The following is a 6,185-nucleotide window of genomic DNA, read 5'->3' as shown; positions in this document are numbered from 1 at the left end:
AGGAGTCTCCTTTGTGTCGCCGCCTCCTTTACGGACGTTACAGTTACCCCCATGTACTCGGTTGGTGGAATCCATGTTGTCCGTCCCAACCCGAAGTCGTTGTGAGAGCAAACGGGCCCTGTTTGGAACTCACGTACTACTTCCTACATGTCTCTGCGCGACACTTACAGTGACCTGGAGCGAACCGTCTACGTCTTCGGTCATTGTATGTGACAAGGAAGTCACTGTCCACAAAGTACAGTCCAAGAAGGTCCCCAAGTTTACCTTCCATCTCACTCGGGTAGATTTTGGTGACGGTTCAGGTATTGCTCCATGGTCACTGGACCTTCTCCCTACCTCCGAACGCTCCCGGGGGAAAGTATTTTGCCGTCCGTGGTCCTTTTCCTACAACCCGATCGGCAGAAAGGAGTTTCGGGTGGTACCCGTACGCTCGTTATGCGTCGGTCCATGTGAAACTAGCATCTTTGAGACACAAATAGTTAGTGTCCAGGAAATCTTTACTTATCTTAGTGGGGCTGTCTGTAACTTTTCTCTACACAGGGAAATCGTGGTCAAATTTGCTGTGCCTAGTCCGTGCTTTACGCACCTATATGGACAGGTCAAAAGAGTTTAGATGCAATGACCAACTCTTTGTATCCTGGGCTAACCCTCATAAGGGCAAGCCCGTTACCAGGCAACGGCTCTCCCACTGGATTATGGAAGCGATTGCTCTGGCTTATACGAGTCAGGGTTTGCAGGCACCAACGGGCCTGCGTGCTCATTCTACTCGTGGACTGGCTACATCCTGGGCTTTGTTCAAGGGTGTTTCCATCCAAGACATTTGTGCAGCAGCGAGCTGGTCCTCACCGCTCACTTTTGTCCGCTTTTAAAGGCTAGATGTCTCTGCTCCAAGTGTGGCCCGCGCAGTGCTGGGCCCCGTGTTGAGACAGGGTTCTACCTGTTAAGTTCTGGTTGTTTTGGTGATTTTCGAGATAAGCATGTCTAGCAATACGGGAGTTTCAATATCCCATAGTGAGACATCGAACGGAGTGTTTTGAATGAGAACTATAGGTTACTTACGTAACCCCAGTTCTCAGAGTAACATGAAGTGAGATGTCTCACCGGACGGCCTTTCTTGCTAAGGCGAAGCGAGAAGAGGTGCTTATTTTCAATGACACTGCGACGTAGCGCAAGCTACTTAAAGGGTGGGTGGATTCCCTGACGTAGACGTCAAGATCACCAGCCAATCAGGATTGGCATAATGAGATCGATGCTTCTGTTTGCATACGCATTGAGGCGCATCCCATAGTGAGACATCTCACTTCATGTTACTCTGAGAACTGGGGTTAAGTAAGTAACCTATAGTTTCCATGCCTCCTGTGTTTTACGAGCGACTTATCAAGTCTTGGCAAACGGCATAAAACACGATTAAACGTGATAGTATATAAAACCATGCTCGTATCGACAACCTATAGAAATGCGAAACGGCGTCAGTTTAGACGTAATTCTGTCCTCCTGCTTACCGCATCATTTATGAGAAGACATTGCATAACATTAACACAACATATTCGAGGTGGTCTTAAATAACATATCCGTATTTATTTATTTCTCCAAGTTATGTTTTTGTGTGCACTGAGGAGCCTCAAACAGGCGTTTGTTAAATCATTTTAAGATTGGCTTTAATCAATTTGTGAAAATGAATTCTTAATATATGATAAATGAGAGGTAACATTTTATTTATGGTATTATTTCCACATATTTCTCTCCATTCTTCCTTCTGCCAACGGTGTCACAGTTTCTCGTCTCTCCCGTTGTTGTGCTTAGTGCGTACGCTTGGGTTAGAGTTTGCGGTGAGGACCGCACATTTTCCCGTCAATTTCGTATTTTATAAATCGCAAACATTGCGTAGAAACTGGCGTACGCCATTTTTTGAGCGTATATCCCTTTATAAATCAGGCCCCAGAACACATGAATTGTTTGTATGTCATTGTTACCATTGTTCTTAGGTTTACCTGCTGCTGTTTTTGCCTTTTGATATTTTGTCTTTGGCAGTTTGCTTGTTTGGCATGTCTTATAATATAGTTTTAAGTTTTTGCCTAATTTGGTTTTGCGTAGTTCTTTGCCTTTAGCCTTTAGCTTTAGTTGTTAGTAGTTTAGCAGTCTTTCTTTGGATTTTGCCCGATTTGATATCATGTTTAAACCAACTGGGATCTTTTTGTTTAACCTTGTTTCAGTTGTTTTTTTATTTTAGTGGAGTTGAGTGCCGGTCATTGGGGGGGTCAGTCACCCTCACTGTTTGCTGTGGTGAAGAGCAATGGGGAGCACGAGTGAGTTACCTGTTATTTTGAAACGTGTCTCTGACCCACAGTTAATGAACCTGTGTCCTGATTACTTGTGACATTAAATGTTTTGGTAAAAGGTAAAGCATTGCCTTTTGTGTGTATTTCCTGAGGTGCAAGCCCCCAGGGGGCGTTGTCGGTCCTTTAAGATTAATATTAAAATGTATTGTCATTGCACAGAGTACAAGTACTAAGACAACGACATTTAGTTTACATCAAACCAGAAGTGCAAAACAATAGTGATCGTATAAATATATACATCCGACAGTATTTACATTATGTACAGTATAAGGCAGTATAAACATTACAAACAGCAGTTTAGAAAAGTAATGCCCTTGGTATAAATAAGACACAATACAGAATAGATACACAAATATTATGGACTGTTTTTGTCAGGTTTAAATACCAAGAATACATCTGAGTGTGCCATAGATGATATAGATGTTCGGACATTTTATAAATACAGATACGTTGGTTGACGTAAGTGAAAAAGTCATTGTCAAAAGGGTCATTGTTCTGAGTTCAACCATGGTCTTCCTGAGGTCTTCCTGAGCTCTTCCCCTTTTAAAACATCACATTTTATATAAATATTATTTAACAAACCACCCTATCACACATACAGTGCACATTTCCTGGTAAAAAGGAGTTGTGTGGGGGGAAGGACTTTAATGTGAGGAAAAGAGGGAATCTGCACTTTCCTTGGGGAGTGATCACAGCCACCACACTGAGATAAGCCTCGGAGAGGTCAATAAGGAAAACCATTAGCTGACAAATGACCTCCTCTGTAATGTCATTCTAGTCCAGGACTATACTGTAGGAATCTGAGGGTGCAAATTAACACATGAGAAGGAACAACAAGAGCCTGGACATAAAGACTAATGCATCCCAGAGATAATCCCTTACTACTTCTGAATAACATTTAAGTTGACACACTCAGATGTAAGTTGGACATTTCTGCGATTATTAGTGCTTTAATTTATGCTTCTAATCTTTAATCCTCCATACTGTTGGGGTTCAGAGCTCAGGCACTTCACTTATATCTCACACCGGTTTCACTTCAAATAAATATGCATATTTCTTCTTAAACTGCAAATATGCTTAAAAAATAGACGAAAGACTAATTTTCGTTAGATGTATAGTATGCCTTTTTTTCTAGTGTTCGGCATCACAGACATGCCGGTTATTTAATAGTTACATTTTTGTTTTTTATATCTGTTACTTATTTAGCTTCTCTTTCAAAGTCAGCACCCAGAGTTGGTGAATGTTGGCATATTGGATTTGGTTATAGTTAGTTTCTGTTGGGTTAAAACAAATGTTTTCAGGTTTAAAATATTGTTTCTGTAACGGTAATCTGTTAGCCTTGAGGAGAGCACATTATTGTATGTTATAGCATATATGTATGTATGTAGCACCTTGAAGACTGCAGAGTTATTTTTCCTGTGAATAAATGATGATTGTAACAAATTACACCAAAAAAAAGCAGTATGTTAGTGGGTGTATGTTTTTTTTTTGTCCGGTAAAAAGGGCGCTGGACAGGAAGAGGGTTATTTGGATAAGAAGAGTACAACGCATAATTATTTTCTCCTAAAACTTTGTGTCTTTTGATATCTGGCTGAGATGCATAGAATACTAAAAACTAACATTTGCCAGGACTTGGCCCGGTGAGATCTTCACATTATTCAGGGCAGCTCCGTGGCCTTGTTTACACATACACATTCTTGCCCTTCAGTGATAGCCCTGATGTGGGATTAATGTTGTAATTTGCGCCCATTGTTCACACTCCCCCGCCTCTCCTTCTCCCTCCATATGTCCCGTCCTCCTTGTGTTGCTGTTTCCTCTGTAGCCTCTAGCCTCTCACCATCCTCACATCCTCCCAGCCTGCTTCCTCTCCTCCCTCCACTGACTTTTAAATGAGCAGAGCACCCAATGGATACATCACTAACTCCATTAAACAGACACTGTTAGCCTTAAGTTGCAGCCTTGTGTGTGACTATTTGTGAATATGGGTGTATGTATGTGCATATAGTGAGAAAAAGGAGGAGAAAGGGCAAAGCACGGAGGTAAGGAGTGTGCAATGGTGTGTGTGGATTAACTGCATGTGTGGGCGGGCAGCAGTCACATATAGCACTGAGGTCAAATCTGCAAAGATTGAACATAAGCACCCACAGTCCCCTTTTCTATTGGCCTAAGGTGGGAGAGACATTCAATTAATGACCTGGTCTCCCCGCCTGCATGTGTGTGTGAGCCTGTGTGTGCGTGTAAATAATGCATTTTTTTTTTCCGTTTTATGTTTATTTTCATTTTCATGGCTCTGTTGTTTAAATTGATAAGCATTTTATTTTTTTTTTTTTTATAAATGTTTTTGGTTTCGTCAGTGTGGGCATGTGCGGGTGGAGGGAGGGAGGGGGGAGTGTAGTGAGTGCACTGTGATATTACAATATATGAAATGGCATCGATTATTGTACACTATAATGAAATAAAAAGACTTGTAAAAAAAAAAAATAATAATGCATCTGGGTGGAGCACAAACAAGAACCTCAAATAATGCAAATTATTGCATTACAGATGACCAAGGGATAAAAGCAGAGCAGACAAAGGTAAACCCATTTGAAAGTATCTGCAATGTTTGATTTATAGAACAACTTAACAAAGGCCTGGGTCTGGCTTTTAAGGATGGATGAATCATATTTATCAGTCACAATAGACACAGACCATTAGTTACAGTACGTGTGCAGCCGATTATGATGCGATGTATTTTTTCTCAGCCTCCTGCAAAATTCCTCAGACATATCTTTGGTATATTTGATAAAGCTTTAACAATATCTGCATAAAAATGTGAATGCACAAATTCCTCATGAGTAAAGATCAATATAGCTACCTTACCTCTTTCTTCGAATTCTGATCTAATGGATGCAATAAAAGGAGGAAGTGTGAGTGGTAATTGGACGGAAAGGGATCATCACACTTACTTTGGTTTAGAGAGATGGGGTGATGGTCTCTGGGTGTATTCATTAGTGTAAGTGAACTCGTTACAGATGTTGAGGTGTTGGCAGTGTGAGACAATTCAGTCGGGGAAGAGTTGAGCTTCTGGTTTATTAAGTTCAAAAATAAAATATCAAGACCTACAATTAAGACCAAACAAAGCAAAAACAGACACAAAAAAGGAGCAGTCACAATAAAGTGAGTACTTATTTTGTTATATTTGTTACCCCCATAGTAACACCACACCAAGAGAACCAATTATGCTTTTGCGCACCAGTCCCCAACCATTTTCTGACACAATGTCTCCAATGGCAAAATGGACACATAAGGGGCATCTTATTCCTTCCATTCAACGCATATTTAGCAAAGCAATTACAAGAATGTGCCTAAGTGTTGTGTTCTAATCAACTGGGGTTATTCTAGTGTCATGGATTGTGTGTGTCTTTGTAAACAAACGATTAAAAGAACACGTCGCAAGTAAAGTCTGAAGAAGAGCCTTACAATCATTGAAATTGATGCTTTCTGCAGATCTATTTGTTTCGACTTGAGAGAAAAGGCACAGTTTATGTTGAAACCGTTCGAGTGAGTGGCAATTCATGTCTGTTGCCGGACTGCGGTTAAGCTCGGTTTCAGTAATAAACTGGCAACAGAGTGTTTGGCCTGGTATTCATTAATCTCACATGGCATTATACATGCTGTTGTTTCTGGTGTTTGCTCAAGGGACTAAGGAACAGACGGAGGCATTTATACGCCTCCTTGTTGAGCACCGGTGTTGTGCCCAACCCGGTATCACGGCAAGACGTGAACATGTGACGATTTACCATGCTGGGAGACGTGAAGATGTCACGATTTTGTCCCTTCAAACGTGACAGTTACACGGTGTTG

The sequence above is a fragment of the Notothenia coriiceps genome, unplaced genomic scaffold (genome assembly GCF_000735185.1).
Source record: "Notothenia coriiceps isolate Sejong01 unplaced genomic scaffold, NC01 NC01_scaffold00031179, whole genome shotgun sequence".
In the NCBI taxonomy this organism is placed as follows: domain Eukaryota; kingdom Metazoa; phylum Chordata; class Actinopteri; order Perciformes; family Nototheniidae; genus Notothenia; species Notothenia coriiceps.
This window is presented reverse-complemented; position numbering follows the sequence as displayed.